Consider the following 14307-nt stretch of genomic DNA (forward strand, 5'->3'; position numbering starts at 1 on the left):
GAGGCTCCAGCTGTTGCGGAAGGACGTGCTCTGCGTCAAATGTGTCACCGAAAACTGCGATTGTGTGTGTTGGGAGAAGAGGCAGAGGCGTCTTCTGTCGTGCGGCTACAGTATAAGGGCGCCAACGGCCATACCATGTTGAATACACCGGTTCTCGTCCGATCACCGAAGTTAAGCAACATCGGGCCCGGTTAGTACTTGGATGGGTGACCGCCTGGGAACACCGGGTGCTCGCACGCCTCGGATTCGGACCAAAATTCGGAAGAACAATCAAGAACGTCATTACAAATGCCACCTCAAAAATAACAGTAAACGGATGGACTTCCAAGTCTATAAGACTGGGAAGATCCGTCAGGCAAGGATGTCCATTATCGATGGCACTTTTCACAATAGCCCTCGACCCACTACTACGAAAACTAACAGCCGAAATCGGAGGATACACAATGGGTGCAACAAACATCGTATGCACGGCCTATGCTGACGACATGGGCATATTCATCCAAAACGAAGAAGAACTAGGAATAATCCAGCCTATCATGGAATCCTTCGAAAAGGCTTCAGGTGCCAAAACGAATCCGACGAAGACAGTGCTACTACCAATAGGCAACGGCAGACTGCGACCAGCGAGACAGTGGTACCGAGTGACAAACAACCATAGGGCACTCGGAGTGGAACTACAGCAGTGCCCTTTGAAAATGGCAGCACAAAACTGGCGCAGCGTCTTGAACACAACGAGAGGGCTCGTGAGGATACACGCGAACCGGAACCTGACGCTGAGCCAAAGAGTGCAGTTAGTAAACGAAACAATCCTGTCGAAAGCGTGGTACATGGCGCAAATACTATGTGCTCCGACGGAAATTGCGCGAGCGATAGGAAGTGCGGCGTACTACTTGCTGTGGAGGCGGGAAATCTTCAAGGTCTCCCAGGCGACGTGTTTCCTGTCAAGGGACGAAGGCGGACTTGGTCTGACTGACGTTAAGACGAAATGCGCGGCACTGCTTCTACACCGTGCGATGAAAATGGCAAACCAGAACAACAACAGTATAACGTCCAGCCTGATAAACCAATATAAACCTGAATCTGAAGAGGCTCCTGTAGACACTACGAACATACCATTCAAGTTGCGGCACATAAAACAGATGGCAATCGACAAGAGTTACATCACCGCGGTCGTTGCCAACCCACAGCAAAGAACGGCGAGGAACATCTACAGCGCTCTGAGGGGGAAGGCAAGAAAGTCCAAAATAGAGACGAGTTTTCCAGACCATGACTGGCCACAGGTCTGGAAGAATGTCTCGGAACGGACACTTCCTGAGCACGCCAGGGACACGTGGTATAAAATCATCCACAAAACAGTGCCGACAAACGAAAAACTGGCACGCATAAAAATGCGGGAATCCCCAAACTGCGAGCTCTGCAACCAGACCGACACCATCGAGCATCGTTTTGGCTGCAGAGAGAGCGGGGAAATATGGGCGGCAGCGAGAAAAATGATCGCCCACATCAACAGAACCGACGAGAGGGCGATACATGTCTCAGCTGTCACTGTCCCGGACGCGAAGCCTTTCCCCAAAGCGAAACGCCTGGCCACAATGTGGATCATCGCCATGACGGCACACGCCATCGTCACGAAACGGCAGACCGACAAGGCGCAGTTCCTCACGGACCTGTGGGAGGAACACAGGAGGGCCAAACAACGCTCCAAGTACCGAGAGACCTTCCAGAACTTCCTGCAGGTCCCGCTGGACGCCGCCTTCCGAGACGCCTTCAACACGACGTGACCGACGCCCTCCCACAACACCCACACCCCAGTCGCTGAGGACTTCGCCCACCAATCCCTCCAAAGCCCCGACGGCAAGAGTGGTGCATTGCGAAAGTGTTGTGAAAATGCGCGCAGAGTGAAAGTGGGTACGTGTAGCAGTGCCAAAGTGAGAGTGACGTGTGCCAATCATAGCCATACAGTGTCCAGTGCCCAATAGCCAAATAAAGCAGGCAAAAGGAAATGATCAGTTTTTAATTTAGTGCAAAGGATACAAGACGTGTTCCAAGGTAACAGCGAAATGTCAAACAGTGTATTTCATGTAATTAATGTGTACTCTCGCCATCTCCATTCAAGGTACGTTTTTTTTTCCCCTCTCTCTCTCTCTCTCTCTCTCTCTCTCTCTCTCTGTCTCTCTCTCTCTCTTCTATAATCATTTTTTTTGTTGTTGTTTTGTAGGTTTTTTTTGTGTTTGTCTGTGTTTATTCCTTTGATGTATCCGTGTGTATAGATATAGTTATATACATTTATAAAGTTCGGCGCATCATGTGCCAAAACGTTGCATACCCCTTTGCGATTTACAAAAATTCTAACTTTAGACTTTCTCTGCCCCAAATTTTCCGTGGAACTGTTGCGTCCACTCTCACACAGTACACTAAATAACTTCCCCATTCATCATTTATGCACATAGATGTTCTGGCCCATATTCTCCTTTAGCCTTTGGCAAACACATAGCGAACATGCCAAAATAGGTGTATTCAAATACCATACGGGGGAAAAAAAAAAAAAAACTTAAAATTAATTTAAATTCAATTTATAAAAAAAATCAAAGTAATGCAGTTTCTTTTTTATGTATAAAAAACCATAAACATTGAAGGGAAAAACTTATATAAAGGACACTCAGTGAATAAAAGTGTTGTAACTAAGCCAAGAGACTACTAAAAGAACAATCAGAACTGAAAACGAGAAAATATACAATTTCATGTAAAGATATGTAATTGTTAAAAATTGTAAATAAAAGTTTATATACGTTTAAAAAAAAAAAAAAAAGGTGCTGTTGGCTCCCCTTCATTTTCTCCTTTTTACGCCGCTATCCCTGCCAGCCCTCTTTTCATACTACCTTTCTTTTGCGACATACGTGCTTCCTTAAGCATTTTCAACGTGCTAGGAATGCCTTGAAAATAACGAAACACTACGAATCGACAGATGTGACCTGAAATGAGTCAGGGCCACCTACTGTTTCGTAGCAGTGCAAAACTCCACAGAAGGAAAAAAAAAAAAAAAAAAATGAAAATAAATGACTGTAATAAACATAACATACGATATGAATGGCCTCAGTTGGAAGAAGAATGTGCCAAGGAAGATTTCTTAAAAGTGCCTGAAGATAACAAAACGGTATGAACCGACAGATATGTTCTGAAATACGTCAGGGCTGCTTATTGTTTTGTAGCAGCGTACGACTGCAAACTTGTAAACAAAAATGTATCTTTCGTCGCTAGAAGAGAAGGATGCTTTGGCGACCCTCCTGTGCCTTGTGTCCCTGTTTTCGCACCTTTGCACAGGTCTACTGGCCGCAAACGGCGTCTCGGACACGCCCGTTAGGCCCACGGCCGTCTCGCAGATGTTTCTCGTGCTTGTGCTGTCATATGGGCCACGACCCGAGCGGCAGCGAGCGGCAGTCGAGCAAAGTCGGGACAAGTCGGGACGGAAGGGGAGAGGTGCGAATGCACTGCACAGATCACGCAAATACCTGGACGCGAGCCGCGCGGCGTGTGTCAGGTGAGGAAGCTGCCGGGGGCGCCCTCCAGCAGGACACTGCTACACCCCGCACAGCCCCCCGCCGGATAACGGGAACAAGATGCGTCGCCCGCGCCGCACGCACCAAGCGAAACGAATGACGGGCGGCGCACCGAGCAGCCGCGTGTCTCACGCAAGTGGCGGCGCGGCGCGCCCGCCAGTCCGGCAGACGCCTCTGAGACGCCGGACGCGCACTCGGCGCCGCCTTCGAGGCTCCAGCTGTTGCGGAAGGACGTGCTCTGCGTCAAATGTGTCACCGAAAACTGCGATTGTGTGTGTTGGGAGAAGAGGCAGAGGCGTCTTCTGTCGTGCGGCTACAGTATAAGGGCGCCAACGGCCATACCATGTTGAATACACCGGTTCTCGTCCGATCACCGAAGTTAAGCAACATCGGGCCCGGTTAGTACTTGGATGGGTGACCGCCTGGGAACACCGGGTGCTCGCACGCCTCGGATTCGGACCAAAATTCGGAAGAACAATCAAGAACGTCATTACAAATGCCACCTCAAAAATAACAGTAAACGGATGGACTTCCAAGTCAATAAGACTGGGAAGATCCGTCAGGCAAGGATGTCCATTATCGATGGCACTTTTCACAATAGCCCTCGACCCACTACTACGAAAACTAACAGCCGAAATCGGAGGATACACAATGGGTGCAACAAACATCGTATGCACGGCCTATGCTGACGACATGGGCATATTCATCCAAAACGAAGAAGAACTAGGAATAATCCAGCCTATCATGGAATCCTTCGAAAAGGCTTCAGGTGCCAAAACGAATCCGACGAAGACAGTGCTACTACCAATAGGCAACGGCAGACTGCGACCAGCGAGACAGTGGTACCGAGTGACAAACAACCATAGGGCACTCGGAGTGGAACTACAGCAGTGCCCTTTGAAAATGGCAGCACAAAACTGGCGCAGCGTCTTGAACACAACGAGAGGGCTCGTGAGGATACACGCGAACCGGAACCTGACGCTGAGCCAAAGAGTGCAGTTAGTAAACGAAACAATCCTGTCGAAAGCGTGGTACATGGCGCAAATACTATGTGCTCCGACGGAAATTGCGCGAGCGATAGGAAGTGCGGCGTACTACTTGCTGTGGAGGCGGGAAATCTTCAAGGTCTCCCAGGCGACGTGTTTCCTGTCAAGGGACGAAGGCGGACTTGGTCTGACTGACGTTAAGACGAAATGCGCGGCACTGCTTCTACACCGTGCGATGAAAATGGCAAACCAGAACAACAACAGTATAACGTCCAGCCTGATAAACCAATATAAACCTGAATCTGAAGAGGCTCCTGTAGACACTACGAACATACCATTCAAGTTGCGGCACATAAAACAGATGGCAATCGACAAGAGTTACATCACCGCGGTCGTTGCCAACCCACAGCAAAGAACGGCGAGGAACATCTACAGCGCTCTGAGGGGGAAGGCAAGAAAGTCCAAAATAGAGACGAGTTTTCCAGACCATGACTGGCCACAGGTCTGGAAGAATGTCTCGGAACGGACACTTCCTGAGCACGCCAGGGACACGTGGTATAAAATCATCCACAAAACAGTGCCGACAAACGAAAAACTGGCACGCATAAAAATGCGGGAATCCCCAAACTGCGAGCTCTGCAACCAGACCGACACCATCGAGCATCGTTTTGGCTGCAGAGAGAGCGGGGAAATATGGGCGGCAGCGAGAAAAATGATCGCCCACATCAACAGAACCGACGAGAGGGCGATACATGTCTCAGCTGTCACTGTCCCGGACGCGAAGCCTTTCCCCAAAGCGAAACGCCTGGCCACAATGTGGATCATCGCCATGACGGCACACGCCATCGTCACGAAACGGCAGACCGACAAGGCGCAGTTCCTCACGGACCTGTGGGAGGAACACAGGAGGGCCAAACAACGCTCCAAGTACCGAGAGACCTTCCAGAACTTCCTGCAGGTCCCGCTGGACGCCGCCTTCCGAGACGCCTTCAACACGACGTGACCGACGCCCTCCCACAACACCCACACCCCAGTCGCTGAGGACTTCGCCCACCAATCCCTCCAAAGCCCCGACGGCAAGAGTGGTGCATTGCGAAAGTGTTGTGAAAATGCGCGCAGAGTGAAAGTGGGTACGTGTAGCAGTGCCAAAGTGAGAGTGACGTGTGCCAATCATAGCCATACAGTGTCCAGTGCCCAATAGCCAAATAAAGCAGGCAAAAGGAAATGATCAGTTTTTAATTTAGTGCAAAGGATACAAGACGTGTTCCAAGGTAACAGCGAAATGTCAAACAGTGTATTTCATGTAATTAATGTGTACTCTCGCCATCTCCATTCAAGGTACGTTTTTTTTTCCCCTCTCTCTCTCTCTCTCTCTCTCTCTCTCTCTCTCTCTGTCTCTCTCTCTCTCTTCTATAATCATTTTTTTTGTTGTTGTTTTGTAGGTTTTTTTTGTGTTTGTCTGTGTTTATTCCTTTGATGTATCCGTGTGTATAGATATAGTTATATACATTTATAAAGTTCGGCGCATCATGTGCCAAAACGTTGCATACCCCTTTGCGATTTACAAAAATTCTAACTTTAGACTTTCTCTGCCCCAAATTTTCCGTGGAACTGTTGCGTCCACTCTCACACAGTACACTAAATAACTTCCCCATTCATCATTTATGCACATAGATGTTCTGGCCCATATTCTCCTTTAGCCTTTGGCAAACACATAGCGAACATGCCAAAATAGGTGTATTCAAATACCATACGGGGGGAAAAAAAAAAAAACTTAAAATTAATTTAAATTCAATTTATAAAAAAAATCAAAGTAATGCAGTTTCTTTTTTATGTATAAAAAACCATAAACATTGAAGGGAAAAACTTATATAAAGGACACTCAGTGAATAAAAGTGTTGTAACTAAGCCAAGAGACTACTAAAAGAACAATCAGAACTGAAAACGAGAAAATATACAATTTCATGTAAAGATATGTAATTGTTAAAAATTGTAAATAAAAGTTTATATACGTTTAAAAAAAAAAAAAAAAAAGGTGCTGTTGGCTCCCCTTCATTTTCTCCTTTTTACGCCGCTATCCCTGCCAGCCCTCTTTTCATACTACCTTTCTTTTGCGACATACGTGCTTCCTTAAGCATTTTCAACGTGCTAGGAATGCCTTGAAAATAACGAAACACTACGAATCGACAGATGTGACCTGAAATGAGTCAGGGCCACCTACTGTTTCGTAGCAGTGCAAAACTCCACAGAAGGAAAAAAAAAAAAAAAAATGAAAATAAATGACTGTAATAAACATAACATACGATATGAATGGCCTCAGTTGGAAGAAGAATGTGCCAAGGAAGATTTCTTAAAAGTGCCTGAAGATAACAAAACGGTATGAACCGACAGATATGTTCTGAAATACGTCAGGGCTGCTTATTGTTTTGTAGCAGCGTACGACTGCAAACTTGTAAACAAAAATGTATCTTTCGTCGCTAGAAGAGAAGGATGCTTTGGCGACCCTCCTGTGCCTTGTGTCCCTGTTTTCGCACCTTTGCACAGGTCTACTGGCCGCAAACGGCGTCTCGGACACGCCCGTTAGGCCCACGGCCGTCTCGCAGATGTTTCTCGTGCTTGTGCTGTCATATGGGCCACGACCCGAGCGGCAGCGAGCGGCAGTCGAGCAAAGTCGGGACAAGTCGGGACGGAAGGGGAGAGGTGCGAATGCACTGCACAGATCACGCAAATACCTGGACGCGAGCCGCGCGGCGTGTGTCAGGTGAGGAAGCTGCCGGGGGCGCCCTCCAGCAGGACACTGCTACACCCCGCACAGCCCCCCGCCGGATAACGGGAACAAGATGCGTCGCCCGCGCCGCACGCACCAAGCGAAACGAATGACGGGCGGCGCACCGAGCAGCCGCGTGTCTCACGCAAGTGGCGGCGCGGCGCGCCCGCCAGTCCGGCAGACGCCTCTGAGACGCCGGACGCGCACTCGGCGCCGCCTTCGAGGCTCCAGCTGTTGCGGAAGGACGTGCTCTGCGTCAAATGTGTCACCGAAAACTGCGATTGTGTGTGTTGGGAGAAGAGGCAGAGGCGTCTTCTGTCGTGCGGCTACAGTATAAGGGCGCCAACGGCCATACCATGTTGAATACACCGGTTCTCGTCCGATCACCGAAGTTAAGCAACATCGGGCCCGGTTAGTACTTGGATGGGTGACCGCCTGGGAACACCGGGTGCTCGCACGCCTCGGATTCGGACCAAAATTCGGAAGAACAATCAAGAACGTCATTACAAATGCCACCTCAAAAATAACAGTAAACGGATGGACTTCCAAGTCAATAAGACTGGGAAGATCCGTCAGGCAAGGATGTCCATTATCGATGGCACTTTTCACAATAGCCCTCGACCCACTACTACGAAAACTAACAGCCGAAATCGGAGGATACACAATGGGTGCAACAAACATCGTATGCACGGCCTATGCTGACGACATGGGCATATTCATCCAAAACGAAGAAGAACTAGGAATAATCCAGCCTATCATGGAATCCTTCGAAAAGGCTTCAGGTGCCAAAACGAATCCGACGAAGACAGTGCTACTACCAATAGGCAACGGCAGACTGCGACCAGCGAGACAGTGGTACCGAGTGACAAACAACCATAGGGCACTCGGAGTGGAACTACAGCAGTGCCCTTTGAAAATGGCAGCACAAAACTGGCGCAGCGTCTTGAACACAACGAGAGGGCTCGTGAGGATACACGCGAACCGGAACCTGACGCTGAGCCAAAGAGTGCAGTTAGTAAACGAAACAATCCTGTCGAAAGCGTGGTACATGGCGCAAATACTATGTGCTCCGACGGAAATTGCGCGAGCGATAGGAAGTGCGGCGTACTACTTGCTGTGGAGGCGGGAAATCTTCAAGGTCTCCCAGGCGACGTGTTTCCTGTCAAGGGACGAAGGCGGACTTGGTCTGACTGACGTTAAGACGAAATGCGCGGCACTGCTTCTACACCGTGCGATGAAAATGGCAAACCAGAACAACAACAGTATAACGTCCAGCCTGATAAACCAATATAAACCTGAATCTGAAGAGGCTCCTGTAGACACTACGAACATACCATTCAAGTTGCGGCACATAAAACAGATGGCAATCGACAAGAGTTACATCACCGCGGTCGTTGCCAACCCACAGCAAAGAACGGCGAGGAACATCTACAGCGCTCTGAGGGGGAAGGCAAGAAAGTCCAAAATAGAGACGAGTTTTCCAGACCATGACTGGCCACAGGTCTGGAAGAATGTCTCGGAACGGACACTTCCTGAGCACGCCAGGGACACGTGGTATAAAATCATCCACAAAACAGTGCCGACAAACGAAAAACTGGCACGCATAAAAATGCGGGAATCCCCAAACTGCGAGCTCTGCAACCAGACCGACACCATCGAGCATCGTTTTGGCTGCAGAGAGAGCGGGGAAATATGGGCGGCAGCGAGAAAAATGATCGCCCACATCAACAGAACCGACGAGAGGGCGATACATGTCTCAGCTGTCACTGTCCCAGACGCGAAGCCTTTCCCCAAAGCGAAACGCCTGGCCACAATGTGGATCATCGCCATGACGGCACACGCCATCGTCACGAAACGGCAGACCGACAAGGCGCAGTTCCTCACGGACCTGTGGGAGGAACACAGGAGGGCCAAACAACGCTCCAAGTACCGAGAGACCTTCCAGAACTTCCTGCAGGTCCCGCTGGACGCCGCCTTCCGAGACGCCTTCAACACGACGTGACCGACGCCCTCCCACAACACCCACACCCCAGTCGCTGAGGACTTCGCCCACCAATCCCTCCAAAGCCCCGACGGCAAGAGTGGTGCATTGCGAAAGTGTTGTGAAAATGCGCGCAGAGTGAAAGTGGGTACGTGTAGCAGTGCCAAAGTGAGAGTGACGTGTGCCAATCATAGCCATACAGTGTCCAGTGCCCAATAGCCAAATAAAGCAGGCAAAAGGAAATGATCAGTTTTTAATTTAGTGCAAAGGATACAAGACGTGTTCCAAGGTAACAGCGAAATGTCAAACAGTGTATTTCATGTAATTAATGTGTACTCTCGCCATCTCCATTCAAGGTACGTTTTTTTTTCCCCTCTCTCTCTCTCTCTCTCTCTCTCTCTCTCTCTCTCTCTGTCTCTCTCTCTCTCTTCTATAATCATTTTTTTTGTTGTTGTTTTGTAGGTTTTTTTTGTGTTTGTCTGTGTTTATTCCTTTGATGTATCCGTGTGTATAGATATAGTTATATACATTTATAAAGTTCGGCGCATCATGTGCCAAAACGTTGCATACCCCTTTGCGATTTACAAAAATTCTAACTTTAGACTTTCTCTGCCCCAAATTTTCCGTGGAACTGTTGCGTCCACTCTCACACAGTACACTAAATAACTTCCCCATTCATCATTTATGCACATAGATGTTCTGGCCCATATTCTCCTTTAGCCTTTGGCAAACACATAGCGAACATGCCAAAATAGGTGTATTCAAATACCATACGGGGGAAAAAAAAAAAACTTAAAATTAATTTAAATTCAATTTATAAAAAAAATCAAAGTAATGCAGTTTCTTTTTTATGTATAAAAAACCATAAACATTGAAGGGAAAAACTTATATAAAGGACACTCAGTGAATAAAAGTGTTGTAACTAAGCCAAGAGACTACTAAAAGAACAATCAGAACTGAAAACGAGAAAATATACAATTTCATGTAAAGATATGTAATTGTTAAAAATTGTAAATAAAAGTTTATATACGTTTAAAAAAAAAAAAAAAAAAGGTGCTGTTGGCTCCCCTTCATTTTCTCCTTTTTACGCCGCTATCCCTGCCAGCCCTCTTTTCATACTACCTTTCTTTTGCGACATACGTGCTTCCTTAAGCATTTTCAACGTGCTAGGAATGCCTTGAAAATAACGAAACACTACGAATCGACAGATGTGACCTGAAATGAGTCAGGGCCACCTACTGTTTCGTAGCAGTGCAAAACTCCACAGAAGGAAAAAAAAAAAAAAAAATGAAAATAAATGACTGTAATAAACATAACATACGATATGAATGGCCTCAGTTGGAAGAAGAATGTGCCAAGGAAGATTTCTTAAAAGTGCCTGAAGATAACAAAACGGTATGAACCGACAGATATGTTCTGAAATACGTCAGGGCTGCTTATTGTTTTGTAGCAGCGTACGACTGCAAACTTGTAAACAAAAATGTATCTTTCGTCGCTAGAAGAGAAGGATGCTTTGGCGACCCTCCTGTGCCTTGTGTCCCTGTTTTCGCACCTTTGCACAGGTCTACTGGCCGCAAACGGCGTCTCGGACACGCCCGTTAGGCCCACGGCCGTCTCGCAGATGTTTCTCGTGCTTGTGCTGTCATATGGGCCACGACCCGAGCGGCAGCGAGCGGCAGTCGAGCAAAGTCGGGACAAGTCGGGACGGAAGGGGAGAGGTGCGAATGCACTGCACAGATCACGCAAATACCTGGACGCGAGCCGCGCGGCGTGTGTCAGGTGAGGAAGCTGCCGGGGGCGCCCTCCAGCAGGACACTGCTACACCCCGCACAGCCCCCCGCCGGATAACGGGAACAAGATGCGTCGCCCGCGCCGCACGCACCAAGCGAAACGAATGACGGGCGGCGCACCGAGCAGCCGCGTGTCTCACGCAAGTGGCGGCGCGGCGCGCCCGCCAGTCCGGCAGACGCCTCTGAGACGCCGGACGCGCACTCGGCGCCGCCTTCGAGGCTCCAGCTGTTGCGGAAGGACGTGCTCTGCGTCAAATGTGTCACCGAAAACTGCGATTGTGTGTGTTGGGAGAAGAGGCAGAGGCGTCTTCTGTCGTGCGGCTACAGTATAAGGGCACCAACGGCCATACCATGTTGAATACACCGGTTCTCGTCCGATCACCGAAGTTAAGCAACATCGGGCCCGGTTAGTACTTGGATGGGTGACCGCCTGGGAACACCGGGTGCTCGCACGCCTCGGATTCGGACCAAAATTCGGAAGAACAATCAAGAACGTCATTACAAATGCCACCTCAAAAATAACAGTAAACGGATGGACTTCCAAGTCAATAAGACTGGGAAGATCCGTCAGGCAAGGATGTCCATTATCGATGGCACTTTTCACAATAGCCCTCGACCCACTACTACGAAAACTAACAGCCGAAATCGGAGGATACACAATGGGTGCAACAAACATCGTATGCACGGCCTATGCTGACGACATGGGCATATTCATCCAAAACGAAGAAGAACTAGGAATAATCCAGCCTATCATGGAATCCTTCGAAAAGGCTTCAGGTGCCAAAACGAATCCGACGAAGACAGTGCTACTACCAATAGGCAACGGCAGACTGCGACCAGCGAGACAGTGGTACCGAGTGACAAACAACCATAGGGCACTCGGAGTGGAACTACAGCAGTGCCCTTTGAAAATGGCAGCACAAAACTGGCGCAGCGTCTTGAACACAACGAGAGGGCTCGTGAGGATACACGCGAACCGGAACCTGACGCTGAGCCAAAGAGTGCAGTTAGTAAACGAAACAATCCTGTCGAAAGCGTGGTACATGGCGCAAATACTATGTGCTCCGACGGAAATTGCGCGAGCGATAGGAAGTGCGGCGTACTACTTGCTGTGGAGGCGGGAAATCTTCAAGGTCTCCCAGGCGACGTGTTTCCTGTCAAGGGACGAAGGCGGACTTGGTCTGACTGACGTTAAGACGAAATGCGCGGCACTGCTTCTACACCGTGCGATGAAAATGGCAAACCAGAACAACAACAGTATAACGTCCAGCCTGATAAACCAATATAAACCTGAATCTGAAGAGGCTCCTGTAGACACTACGAACATACCATTCAAGTTGCGGCACATAAAACAGATGGCAATCGACAAGAGTTACATCACCGCGGTCGTTGCCAACCCACAGCAAAGAACGGCGAGGAACATCTACAGCGCTCTGAGGGGGAAGGCAAGAAAGTCCAAAATAGAGACGAGTTTTCCAGACCATGACTGGCCACAGGTCTGGAAGAATGTCTCGGAACGGACACTTCCTGAGCACGCCAGGGACACGTGGTATAAAATCATCCACAAAACAGTGCCGACAAACGAAAAACTGGCACGCATAAAAATGCGGGAATCCCCAAACTGCGAGCTCTGCAACCAGACCGACACCATCGAGCATCGTTTTGGCTGCAGAGAGAGCGGGGAAATATGGGCGGCAGCGAGAAAAATGATCGCCCACATCAACAGAACCGACGAGAGGGCGATACATGTCTCAGCTGTCACTGTCCCGGACGCGAAGCCTTTCCCCAAAGCGAAACGCCTGGCCACAATGTGGATCATCGCCATGACGGCACACGCCATCGTCACGAAACGGCAGACCGACAAGGCGCAGTTCCTCACGGACCTGTGGGAGGAACACAGGAGGGCCAAACAACGCTCCAAGTACCGAGAGACCTTCCAGAACTTCCTGCAGGTCCCGCTGGACGCCGCCTTCCGAGACGCCTTCAACACGACGTGACCGACGCCCTCCCACAACACCCACACCCCAGTCGCTGAGGACTTCGCCCACCAATCCCTCCAAAGCCCCGACGGCAAGAGTGGTGCATTGCGAAAGTGTTGTGAAAATGCGCGCAGAGTGAAAGTGGGTACGTGTAGCAGTGCCAAAGTGAGAGTGACGTGTGCCAATCATAGCCATACAGTGTCCAGTGCCCAATAGCCAAATAAAGCAGGCAAAAGGAAATGATCAGTTTTTAATTTAGTGCAAAGGATACAAGACGTGTTCCAAGGTAACAGCGAAATGTCAAACAGTGTATTTCATGTAATTAATGTGTACTCTCGCCATCTCCATTCAAGGTACGTTTTTTTTTCCCCTCTCTCTCTCTCTCTCTCTCTCTCTCTCTCTCTCTCTCTGTCTCTCTCTCTCTCTTCTATAATCATTTTTTTTGTTGTTGTTTTGTAGGTTTTTTTTGTGTTTGTCTGTGTTTATTCCTTTGATGTATCCGTGTGTATAGATATAGTTATATACATTTATAAAGTTCGGCGCATCATGTGCCAAAACGTTGCATACCCCTTTGCGATTTACAAAAATTCTAACTTTAGACTTTCTCTGCCCCAAATTTTCCGTGGAACTGTTGCGTCCACTCTCACACAGTACACTAAATAACTTCCCCATTCATCATTTATGCACATAGATGTTCTGGCCCATATTCTCCTTTAGCCTTTGGCAAACACATAGCGAACATGCCAAAATAGGTGTATTCAAATACCATACGGGGAAAAAAAAAAAAAAACTTAAAATTAATTTAAATTCAATTTATAAAAAAAATCAAAGTAATGCAGTTTCTTTTTTATGTATAAAAAACCATAAACATTGAAGGGAAAAACTTATATAAAGGACACTCAGTGAATAAAAGTGTTGTAACTAAGCCAAGAGACTACTAAAAGAACAATCAGAACTGAAAACGAGAAAATATACAATTTCATGTAAAGATATGTAATTGTTAAAAATTGTAAATAAAAGTTTATATACGTTTAAAAAAAAAAAAAAAAAGGTGCTGTTGGCTCCCCTTCATTTTCTCCTTTTTACGCCGCTATCCCTGCCAGCCCTCTTTTCATACTACCTTTCTTTTGCGACATACGTGCTTCCTTAAGCATTTTCAACGTGCTAGGAATGCCTTGAAAATAACGAAACACTACGAATCGACAGATGTGACCTGAAATGAGTCAGGGCCACCTACTGTTTCGTAG

The 14307-nt window shown here is 48.2% G+C and overlaps 4 non-coding genes across 4 annotated transcripts; all 4 read left to right on the plus strand.

The window, feature by feature from the left end:
* The first annotated feature begins 120 nt into the window (after nucleotides 1–120).
* LOC124766547 lies at nucleotides 121–240 on the plus strand. Its single transcript, XR_007012925.1, has one exon. It is a non-coding gene; the product is annotated as a 5S ribosomal RNA (ribosomal RNA).
* A 3645-nt stretch (nucleotides 241–3885) lies between these two features.
* On the plus strand, nucleotides 3886–4005 carry LOC124766548. The gene has a single exon (XR_007012926.1). It is a non-coding gene; the product is annotated as a 5S ribosomal RNA (ribosomal RNA).
* A 3646-nt stretch (nucleotides 4006–7651) lies between these two features.
* On the plus strand, nucleotides 7652–7771 carry LOC124766536. Its single transcript, XR_007012916.1, has one exon. It is a non-coding gene; the product is annotated as a 5S ribosomal RNA (ribosomal RNA).
* A 3646-nt stretch (nucleotides 7772–11417) lies between these two features.
* Nucleotides 11418–11537, plus strand: LOC124766543. The gene has a single exon (XR_007012922.1). It is a non-coding gene; the product is annotated as a 5S ribosomal RNA (ribosomal RNA).
* Nucleotides 11538–14307: the final 2770 nt, after the last annotated feature.

Source organism: Schistocerca piceifrons, unplaced genomic scaffold (genome assembly GCF_021461385.2).
Source record: "Schistocerca piceifrons isolate TAMUIC-IGC-003096 unplaced genomic scaffold, iqSchPice1.1 HiC_scaffold_671, whole genome shotgun sequence".
Taxonomy (NCBI): domain Eukaryota; kingdom Metazoa; phylum Arthropoda; class Insecta; order Orthoptera; family Acrididae; genus Schistocerca; species Schistocerca piceifrons.